Here is a 12,171-nt window from a genome sequence, read left to right as displayed (position 1 = left end):
TCTAGCTAAACTAGGTCTAAAAAGCAAACAAGAATATTATAATACTCAGAAAAATACAGAGAGTACTTATCTGCTGAAAGCAAGCAAATGAGAAAAAGAAAAGCAAAGCCAGGCCATGCCAAGCCAGCTGGGCCAGGCCAGGCCAAAAGAAAGCAGTCCTGTAAGTCAGGTCACATTCCTTGAATTCAAGTGTTAATTATTCCCAGTGAAAATTACTGTAGTAATTGATTTATAGAAGTATGTTAAAATTTGAATCACTTACCTACATTCATCCCTAGAAATCTAGCAGTAGTTTAAAGAAAACTTACATGGTAATTTGTCTGTACTTATTACACTTGGAGGAACACTTAAAAAACACTACACATAAACAAAATACAAAGCAGGCACATTGCTGTGGAGTACAAGTTCCTTAGAGTGACAATAACAATTGGTATAAAAAGAGCAGTGTTGGCTCCACTGAGGACTGACATTTCCTCAAAAGCAAAGGAGTAATTTAGAGGAAAGCGATGAAAATTAGCCACCATATCAGTGAGTTGATTGTTAAATCAATGCCCTAAACTGACTTTGAAATAACACATGGGCATAGCAGTGTGACTGTGTGCTGGTAAATGGTAACAAATAGAAAACTTTTGAATTTCTTTTTGTTAAGTAGGGTTTTTGTTTGTTTGTTTGTTTTTGTTTTTTTACCACAAAGAAATCAAGAAAGCACCTGTCCATTTATAAATATTTCACAGAATTAGATTGGTACCTATATTAGAGAATTTCAAGACTGCTTTGTAATTATCAAGAACAGATCTCAAATTCTTATTTAAAAATAAAGTTAATGTCATGCCCAAAGTCATGGAAAAATTTAAAAGTGGTGATTAAAATAGAAATTTAGACTACTGACTTGAAATCCCATGCTCTGACCACCAGACCACACGCCTGCCCAAGGATACTTAAATTTTTTACAGAGTTATTCTTCTTTGTAATTAGATGCAGTGATTAGAGTGTCTTTTGCATTACACTGCATTTTTCTTTTAAGTCAGGGTTGTAAGCCACATAGGGCACTGTCCCTTAGAAAACTAAACAAGGGATTTTAAGTTTTGCAATACAATCTCCTGATATTTGTTTATAGGTTTCACACATCAAAAAACAATGAAATCTGTAATTTTTCAAATTATAATCTTCTCATTCTCTAAGTTATATGCCTATGAGAATTTGCAAATCTTTTGAAGAGAATGTAATCTTTATGCTTACAAAATGTAGGCTTTCATATTTGGGTACAATTACAAATCAAGGCCCTTTTCTCCCATAATAATCAGTTTCTCAGAGTTGTGGGTTTTACTCATTTGAAAATAAATTAATGGGAATTTTAAAATATAATTCATCCAGCTATTAAATCTTTAAAATTAGAAACCATTTATGTTCTCAATCCCCAAAGAAGCAATGACAGAAAATGCTTTATATTATAGCATGTTATAATTTAATTTTTTTGATTGGGGAAATAAACAACTAAAGCCAGTTGAATTTAAAGTACGGAAGATACCTTTTATGTTTTACATAGAACCTTTTAGTATTTTACATTTTTTTTTCATTACAGGTATATACTGTGTGACCAATATTAAGTTTATGCCTCTCAAGTACCTGTCAAGAAAGAAAGTCAATTCTGAAGCATGGAAAATTCAAAGTGAATTAAATAGCATTCAGTGTTGCAAAAAACAATGATATATTTTCTAGCTCTAAACATTAGTTTTTAAATTAGAGGCCAATCTATAAAGGAGCTAACTTAGCATAATCATTATTTATTTTAAGATAATAATACATGATAGCTACCAAATGAAGATAGTAGTTTTATGTAGAGATTTATACATATTTTCTTAATGTTGTCATCTAATTAGAAATTTCATTCTCAAGGCCATGCATTTTGGACATAGGGTTTTGGGTTATTTTCCTATTGATATTTTATTTTGAGATGAAAAAGTGGTCATTCACATTTTCACCACTTTCCCTAGAGTAATCTTTAAGGCAGAGATTGGGATCTGGGCAAGCAAGGTGGCGACAGACACAAATAAAATTTGTTAGCTCCCATGCAAGTGCAGGTTTTTAAAAAAATTATTAGTTTACATGTTTACTTAGTTTACTTAGTTCATGGGAATTTTGTGAGGGTTTAAGTTTCCCAGATGGAAAATGTGTGGAATCAGGAACAACAATCTCTGTAGTCTTCCAAGTCTCTTGCTCACAAAGGTAGGAAATAAGCTGGAGTGCAGGTTCTTTGTCTAACTTGCTCAACACTGCACCTCCAGTGACAAGAACACAAATGAAAGAGTGAATGAACAGTGATTCATTCCCCTGGACACCTTTCAAACCAAGTTGCCAAGTTAACATGAGTAGTCATGGGTATTCCGTAGGTAATACCACTGATCAGTGGGTGGTGAAGGAAATATACACAAAGATCTTTGAGAGAAAGGAGCCAGGGCTGTCATCAGGGATTCATGAGGGCAAATGGCTCTCTGACAGTGACCAATTGGTGAACCTGAACTCTCCCAAAACAGAAATAAGTCATAGAAAGCCTAGTGATCTATTCACTTCAAAATTCTCCTCTTATATTTATGAATAAAATATGACAGTTGGACTTCTCTTTAAAATCATTCTTTGAAGGGTAGGTAGGGTACTGGGGAAAAGGAAAAATGAATAAAGATGAATTAAAATTGGATAATGTTAATAATTATTGAAGTTAGGCACATAGAACTTGCTATCCTATTCTCTCTACTTTTGTGTTTGAAATTTTTTACAATAAAAATTGAACAAATACACACCCTTCTACTGTTTACTGACAGTAAACATCTATACTGTCTAATGTGTACACATGTCATCTAGTCTTAAAAAAAGCCCATCTTATAGACATAGTAAGGACATTTTTAAAAGTATCTACATATTTTTATGTATCTACATAAAAAATACTTTTTAACTCTGCAAGAAATTGTGATGGAAATTGGTACAGTATCACTGATACCAGATTATTGATGATCTTGGGGAAGAACTAAGGATATATACACATTTTCTTTACACAAAGCCTAAATGGTCCTCAGAACATCTCTGTAGTCCCTTGGACAAGGTCTGAGGAAGTCAAGAAAGTTATTTGTAAAATTGCTGAGTAATTAAGGTAGACTTCTATATCTACCTAATGGCAGACATCTGCTGAAAAGACTTACGTGCAGTCCTTTCTTCAGATGGTGGAATTATCAGTTTATAGTGTTTTCATGGGATTCTTATTGATTGAATATGAGTCAAGTTTATTTACTAAATGAATTTAATCTTAGTTTGTGGCTGAATAACCCTTTTATGATTTTCCATTTCTCTTAAAGTCTAATTCCTTGCCATGGGATACATTTTTCTGCCTCTTCAGAGGACTTTTTTTGAAACAGAGCCATATCTTTTATTTTTTGAGTTGTAGATGGGACACAATCCCTTTATTTTATTTATTTATTTTTATGTGATGCTGAGGATTGAACACAGTGCCTCCCATGTGCTAGGCAAGCGCTCTCCTAGGCTATAGTCCCAGCTCCAGAGCCAAATTTTTAAGCAAAGTGAGTACTGGGGAATTTCTTGAAAAAGTGATCTGGAAATACGTAGATGGAATCATGAAGGCTCATGTGTTCCTTCTCTATGGATATTTCAGAGCCTTGTATGGTGAGGGTTCAGGAAGGTGAGACTGCTAACTTTAGAGTAGAGGACTTTCTCAAGTCTTTCTCAGCTCAGTGATTTGTGACATCATACATAAATGTTAGTCTAACATATTTTAAGTAATTAACAGGAAATGTGTTGGAATTCTTAATTTATCTTGAGATATCATCATAAATGATATATTCAAATAAGATTAAAAGAGATGATCAGAATAAAGGAGATGATTTTTCTAGCCCAACCCCCCTACTTTCCCACTTAAAGAGGAAAAGAAATCAAGATTGATTTGTGAATGTTTGTCATGGAAGCTTTTTTTTTTTTTTTTTTTTAAAGACAACTGTAAATTACAGGGTCCTAAGGAGCCAGGAATTCTCTTTCTACAAGTACTTTTTTCATTTTTCATAGTACCTAATAAATTCTATTGTCTAATAGACCCAATACCATTCTTTGCAATTATTACCATCACTAGTGCAAATTAATATGAAAATAAATGATTCAACTCTTAAACGTATTAATCCAAATTTTTTAAATATTTATTTTTTAGGTGTAGATGGACACAACACAATGCCTTTATTATTTTTTTTATGTGGTGCTGAGGATCGAACGTGGGTCCCGCCCATGCTAGGCGAACGCTCTACCGCTGAGCCACAATCCCAGCCCCAATCCAAAATTTTTAAAGCCAATTTTTTATTAAATTAAAATATAAAATGTTATCAGTAATAAGACAAAAAAAATACTTAACAGACAAGGTCAAAATTAAGTGACCTGTTCACTTAAAAATCATACCTTAACTCTAGTATTCATATAGCATATTCTGTAATTTCCAGCTGACACCACTCCTCCAACCCCCTGCATCTTTCTACTTACAGAAAGAGGGGTTTCTAATTCAAATGTTTTAGGAAGAGGAAATCTAATTTTGACCTTCAGTCAAATTGATGCCAAAGGAAATTTATGGTTTTCTTTACTTTATAAGCTATAATTGCAAATACAGTTTCCTTCATCTAAAAAAACTATTCCACCCTGAAATTTTCAAACAAAAATAGTTTGCAGAAACATTGGCAAAAGACTCCTTCAAAGGAAACTAACTAGTTAGAATTAAAAAGAAAGGAAAGAGAGAGATGGTAGATATTTTAAAAGGGATTATGTTTTTCAATATTTTGGGCACAATATGTCTAATTCCTACTTTTAAAAGCATTTCTCAGTTAAAATTTAAATGTGCTTAATTTGTAAATAAAATAAAAATAACATGACTCTATAACTTTGAGAGAAAAAAGTACCAATGATATAAAAATCCTTTTATTAAATATTGTAGTAACAAAGTTGTCATCAGCTAATGACATAAACTACTAAAATATATGGCTTTATATTATGGAATTAATAAAATATATAATGTTATCAACTCAGTTACCAAAAGCATTTTGGCTTAGTGTTTTAATCATAATATCTGATCATATTAACTTCATATAATGGTCCAATAAATAAATTATATTAACTCTGATATTGTTTATTCTAGTATGTCATGGTTATATTTAAAATCATGACTAATTTTGATATTTACTGACTGATCACCTTTGCCACAACTGTTGGTGATGTTCAACACGAGACACATTGGTATTTCAGTTTTACAATTAGTATCATATTTCAGTAGGTAAGAGATTAAGGTAAATCAAGAGGTTAGCATTCAATAAAAATGTCATCCCTTCTTATTCCTTATTTGCCTCAGATTCCAATCTTTACATTGATCCTCTCATTACTTGTAAATAATAACGTGTATGTATGAACATATATATGAATTTTAATTCTCACATTCAAATATTTTTTTATTCCATTGATTATTGAACATGACTCTCATTACAAAACCATATTTGACCAAGGTGGCACAAGGAGACACCCTCTAACTTAAACTCAAAATAGTTTTAGCTTACCTTTTCATTGAATGTATCAGATTCTGAAATGATAGCTACAGTAATGAAAACAGTAGATGCCTGAATCATTGAGTGTACTTTATTATTGTATTGAGGTAGTTCGTTTATCTTTAAAATGGCCATCCTAATGTTAAGTTCAGAGGTTATTTGTTTCTAGGAGAAAATAATTAAATACAATAAAACAAAAGAGTTAGAAAAGATATCCCGAGAAGCATCAAATCTTTTCAGAAATGTTTTTTGTGTCAGGACAGGATAAATGATACAGTTAGGAAAATAAATAAAGTCATTTTCAGAAATGATAGCCCAAAAAACTTCTGCCAAAAAGAAAATGACAAATCAAGCCCAAAACAGCAGAAAATAAAGGTAAAATGGCTTCTGGCATCATTAAAATGATGTTAGCTGTTATGAATATTCAACAAGACAGTGTTCTTGGTAGTGAGAACCAATGTTATTTGCTTTGTGAAACACTGAAAGGGATTCATGTTCTACAGGCCTCTTCAGGAAAACTATAAAGGAATGTATATCATGAAAGGTTCAGATAATTAGAGCCTTGATTTTGGAATGGCAGAATTAGAAGATATTCTCTAAAACTTTAAGGAAATATTTACAAGTAAAATGAAATCTTTCTGATGTGGCATAGATACTTAAACTGTACATCATTTGGTGCTTACTTTCAGAATGAGACCATTAAAATTGAACTATGTTCCTACCCAAGAGGACAATTCATAGAATGCTAATATTTTAAGCTGAAAAGAGATTTAAAAACACCAAATTCAGCTCCCTCATTTTACATATAAGGCACTAAGGTGCATTGAGGTGAAGCCACTTGTGCAATGTTATTTACTTGGTGACAGGCTGGCATAGAAATATGGCTTCTTATCTCTGGTCTGATTAATCAGAGACATCTGTATGTTTACCCAAGGCCAGAAAACATTTATAGCAGTGATTGCCTTCTTACAAAGGCAATGTGGGGTTAAATAGAGCTAAATACCATTACAACTACTGCTCTAGTGGTTAGACTGCTGACCTAGTCCACCTCTGGGCATCTATTTTCAACCATATAGACAGGCAAAGTCATCTACTGTGCTATCATGTGAAAGTTACTGTAGAAAACATTCTGTATTTAACTACCCTTGCTTTCTCACCATTTCGTAAAATAATGGTATCTTATTTTATAAAAGAATGGAGCTTAAATACCTAGATGCCCCGGGCTGAAACTGGTTGACAGGTCTTGATGTTTCTATTTGAAAAGGTGAACAAAGGAGATGATTAAGGAACAAAATTTTTGCTGAATCTTTGTATTTGGCTCTGGGAAGCTTATCTCATGGACAAGACAAGGAGATTGTTTATCAGGATGGAAAAAACAAATAAGAATTTTAATTATTTGAATATTTGGCCTATAAAATTAGATTTTAAGTACATCTGTTAGAGATGCTTTTTCCACATCAGAAATCCTACACAGGCTTCCCATACTGCCTTTAGTATATGATGATCCTGCTATTTTGTGATGAATATTCTCTTTTAAATTAGAAGGGAAAATTTCACATGTTTCAAAAAGAGGAAGACACTTCAAATCCATTATGTTTGGGATCATCTCCTTTACATTTTACTTTACTTTCAGATTTAGAATAGAGGCATATCAAATACCTAATGAGGCCAAATACCAAATGGTTAAGTATTAGATCAACGTTTTCCAGAGACTAATTGGAGGTATCATCATAGAATGAACTTCCTATAAATAATAAATCAATTTCAATTATATTTTTATAATATTAGCAATCAAATTTTAAAAGTTTGACATCATGATGGCACAGGGACATTTGTACTATTTATTCACCTCCCCCTCCGTATATATATATATACCTGTTTCTCAATTTAACAGTTTAAAGATTCTTGTATTTTCTGTATAACGTTATCAACTTTCATAATCTTCCCTAATTTTGTATCACTTTGCTTTTTAATACTGCTAGCATAGAAGGAAATTGTAATTCTAAGTCATATCTGTACATTCAAGATGAATGTTCTAATATTAAACAGTACATGAGGATGACCTTCCTGGTTGGCATTTCCTTGCTTTCCTGTACATGATGATAATTTATGCAATGCAGATATGACGATAATGACATAGGTATGTGGTTATTTGACTTTCCAAAGGCCAAAGGGTAAGCTGTACTTGAAGTCAGTTAGTAAATCTTGACTGAATACCAAAATTGAAGTAAAATTTCCCTGTGTCCCTAATTCAGAGTCTGGTAAAACATTTCAATAAGCAAAATGTATTTTCGTTTTTAAAAATAGTTTCTCTGTTCTCTTTCACTCTCTTTGTGGAGAAATAGCTAGATATTTTAAACTGAAATCAATGAATTCCTCTAAGATCCACAAGATGGTGCTATAAAGTGGCATTTAGAGAAATGTTTAAAACTACACAGCTTCTAGGAACAAACTTTTAGGCAGGGTCAACTAAGTATCATTTATAACATCAACTACAGATAAATACTATTTTTAAAATGGATAAGTCAATATAAGGAAGACATGCCTTTACTCCTAATGCTGCTTTCTACAGACTGTATACATAAATTATATTTTTAATTTAATTTTGTTTTTGACCTCAGGTTTTAAGAATATTTTATGAGAGCTAGCACCACAAAATAAAACAATAATATTTTGTGATAAAATTAAGAATTGAATTTGGATCTCAGTAAGTCTAAATCATAAGAAAAGTGTTAGACTGAAACAGAGACCAGATTTCTAATCCCTGCTCTCAACCTGAACTACATCCTCTTATCCTTTTACCCATGCCAGGAGTTCTTAGCCAGGAACATTTTTGCCCCAGGTTGGATATTTGGCAATGTCTGGCAACATTTTGGTAGCTACAACTGGGAGGATAAGTGAGGGAGTTGCTATTGGCTTCTAGTAGGTAGAGACCAGGGATGCTGATAAATATACTAGGATGAAAAGGACAGCCTCCCACAACAAAGGATTACTCAGCCCTAAGATAACAGTAATGCCAAGGTTGAGAATCCCAACCTACTTAATTTCATCTCCTTGATTTTTTCATTCATTAATTCCTCCACATTCATTCATTTATGTATATAGTTATCTGCCCATTAGTCCATTAATACATTCCTTCCACAAATTTTTATAAAGTATCTAATTCAAATCTGTACTAAGCTCCAGAGATTTTTTAAAACAAGAATTATAGTATTCCTATTAAATATAATGGGAGAAATGGTTATGAAATAATGTAACAACATATGAAGTGACCAGTGTTTCATTCCCAAGTGTAAGACATTCTGGGAACAAGGAAAGAATGCAGGGAATCCTAGGGAAAAGGATAGAATTCAGGAAGGCTTCACTGGCTGGGGGTTGTTTATTGAGAAGGTGGGTGAAGGTAGAAGATAACATTTTGAGCAAAGCACAAAACAAAGCCAAAGGCATATAATAGTCAAAGTGTGTTTGATAAGCATGTACTTTTAAGATAATGAGTAAGAAAGATGGTAAAAGGAAAGAGAACCACCCCTCCAAAACAAAAATTGAACAGGGCCACTCTGGGAAGGTACTTGAACTTCATTCTCCAGATACTTAAAATTTAAAGTAGAAAAATGATATTAGACATGTGACAATTACTTACCCTATTTAGGTTTGAGTTTTACACCTTTAATTGTTTGATGAGATCCATGTCAGATTTTCTTTTAGCTTTAAAACTTTGTTTTGTAATTATAAATTCAATTCATTAGATACATTAAATATTACAATTAGATTTATTATTGCAACTGTCATTAAAAATCCTCTCTATAAAGATCATACTGAAAAGATCATATATTTTCAGTATACAAAATTATTTTGTCACATTTACTTTCATTAAAATGAATAAAATATATTCTATGAATATATTTGGTGCTTGTTTTAAGGCTGCACATACTTGTGAAGATCAAAAGATCAAGTAGTTCTGCAGAATACACAGTTCTCCAATTGGTTTATTATTGTCAATTAGTAAATAACTAATTGAGTTTGCCCTCAGGATAAATTCTTAAAACATATTTTCTTCAATCTTTTCTACTACTTGTACTTTTATCAATAAGTTGTAGACTTAATTAGATTTAAGTAGTTTAACATTTATTTTGTAATTTGAATAACTATTTCAAAAGTATTCATGTTTTAGAAAAATAAAAGTTTGGAGAGTTTGTCTCCCATTAATAAATGAAGAAAACCTACCTATTAACAATTGTGTGAATTTTGAGTAAAATTAGTAGTGATCAAATGAATGTCTGATATAATTTATTTCTGATTTACAAAACATTTTCATTGTATATTTTCCATTACATATTTTTGTATTTGTAATTTAAATTCAGCTTTAATATATGGGAGGCTGAAACCACTCCTGCACACAATTCTGCATTCATTCAAAATTTCTTATCAAAATATTGAATGGCATAACATGACAAAAAAGAAAAAAAGGAAGGGGGTATAGTGCAGAAAACAAAAACAGGCTCCATATCTAAACAAAATGCAGAAACCCCAGAAATCTCCCTTAAGGAACACTGCCATCCTCTTATCCAAAATAAATGAATTAAAAATACTGATGTTGAAAGTGATGGAGGCACTGGGAAGGGAAGGGCTGTATTACAGTCTTCCAAACTAGTTAATGATACAGTAACTTAACCACTTTCATCCTTGCTTGTTGTCTGAACTATAATTGTCTATTCTATTTGATTGCATCTTTTTAAATCCTTCTTCCTCCTTCCCCTAAACCTTTATCCTTCTGGTTTCTTCTTCACATTTTCTTGAATATTAATTAAAAATTTTGATGGGTCATTTAGATTTGAATAGCAATTCATATTTATTTTCCATCAGATGAATTATTAAAACCCATCCAATAATTACAAAGTAATGTGGATTTTCTACAGCACTTACATTTTGAGACCACATTATGGCCCTCATTTCAAGATATAGGGTTAATCTTTCTTTTTAGTTATTGGTGGACCTTTATTTTATTTATATGTGGTGCTGATAATTGAATCCAGTGCTTCACACATGCTAGGCAAGTACTCTTCCACTGAGCTATAACCCCAGCCCCAGAGTTAATCTTTAAAAGATGAAAACATTCTATCAGATTATTAAAAAGAACCTAAGGCCAAAGAAAAATTCTGTGGTTTTCAAAGGCACCTTAGGGTTCAGGAAAGGGCCTTGGAAAAAGTAGAAGTGGGGAAAATATTGAACTGCAGGGACACCCCAACTGCTTACCCTCACCACCTGGTCCCTTAGAAGCTCTGCTTCCATCTTTATTGCTTTAGGTGAGGCATCACTTGAATGAAGGGTTTTGAGGAACTATCAGATGATCTCTAAATCCCTTCTGCCGGAGGGCCTAGGAATTTTTATTTTCAAATGTTTCTATGAGCATAGAATTCCAACTTAAGAGTTGAATAATGTCTGAGAAGCACAAGGTAGGATACAGAAAACATTAAAAACATCAGCACCAAAGTATTCACCTTTTCCATTCCTTCCCAAGAAATTTGACATTTTCTATTTACATGTGATAAAAGGTACATTTTTAAAAGTTAAGTATCCTCAAACATTAAGATATGTAGTAAAAGACAAACATTAAGATATGTAGTAAAAGCCTTTCCAGAAAGGCTCCCTTTCAAAACAAGGGATGCCTCTGAACACAGATCTGAATGAGGACAAGACTGCTTCTGTTCAGGGTGGCTGATTTCTGTGCACACAGTATATTCCTTACCATTTTGGTGTCAATAACAGTTGATATTCATTTGTATATACCTATGAGAATTAAATAGCAGCATCAACAATAGTACAAAGTTACCTATAAGTTCAGAGCATGAGTGGATGCTACTGACTGCTATGACATGTATCATCTTTCTTAATGAAAGCTGGCAGTCACCAGCCATTGGTTGGAATTTTTAAGTAAATATTTCTTTATAAAACCTCGCAATGCAACAAAAATTCAGAGGACGATGTCTAACCATTCCCAGCAGTTTTCTGAATACAATGATACATTTTGTAAATTTAGAAATAATCTAAGTGTAGTCCCATAAATTAAAACAAATTTTCAGCAAAAATTCAATGTCTATTTTAGGAATTGCTTTTCATCTGCACTATAACTAACAGTAATAAAAAAAACATTTTATTCGATGTCTGGTTCCATAATAAAGGAAAGGGTAACCAAATGACCATGTGGAAGGTAAGGCAAGGAATGAATTAAGAGATGGGCAGATGATAGAATTTAACTTTTGGCTTGTTACCTGAGATGTTCCAGCTGTTCATGAATAGGATATATAACAAGTAATTTCAATTTAAGCCAATCAGTATGCTGACATTCTTCTCTACTAGTTTTTCATGACAGAGCTCAGTAGACCAGAGGAATTGTGCAAAGGTAATCCATTGCACAATCTATAAAGGTAAAGACATTTCCAGAATATTAAAGTGAAAAACAGTTAATTCTGGAAATTGTGTGGAGTTTCCCCTGCTCCTTCATTAAGACAAAAGTAGCTAGATATCATTTTTCATAATTAAGTCATATATATATATATACATATATATATATATATATATATATATATATATATAT

At 32.3% G+C, this 12,171-nt stretch overlaps 1 protein-coding gene across 2 annotated transcripts in view; it reads left to right on the top strand.

Annotated features, from left to right (window-relative positions):
• Nucleotides 1-2,244: 2,244 nt before the first annotated feature.
• Nucleotides 2,245-12,171, top strand: part of Ftcdnl1 (formiminotransferase cyclodeaminase N-terminal like) — a 53,207-nt gene continuing 43,280 nt past the window's right edge. For both annotated transcript variants that reach the window (XM_048808250.1, XM_015481200.2), the window contains exon 1: nt 2,245-2,249. The gene's annotated coding sequence lies outside the window, so the exon portion shown is untranslated. The remainder of the gene's footprint in view (nt 2,250-12,171) is intronic.

Source organism: Marmota marmota, unplaced genomic scaffold (genome assembly GCF_001458135.2).
Source record: "Marmota marmota marmota unplaced genomic scaffold, marMar, whole genome shotgun sequence".
Lineage (NCBI taxonomy): Eukaryota > Metazoa > Chordata > Mammalia > Rodentia > Sciuridae > Marmota > Marmota marmota.
The sequence above is the reverse complement of the archived record's forward strand: the minus strand, read 5'-3'. Positions and strand labels throughout refer to the sequence as shown.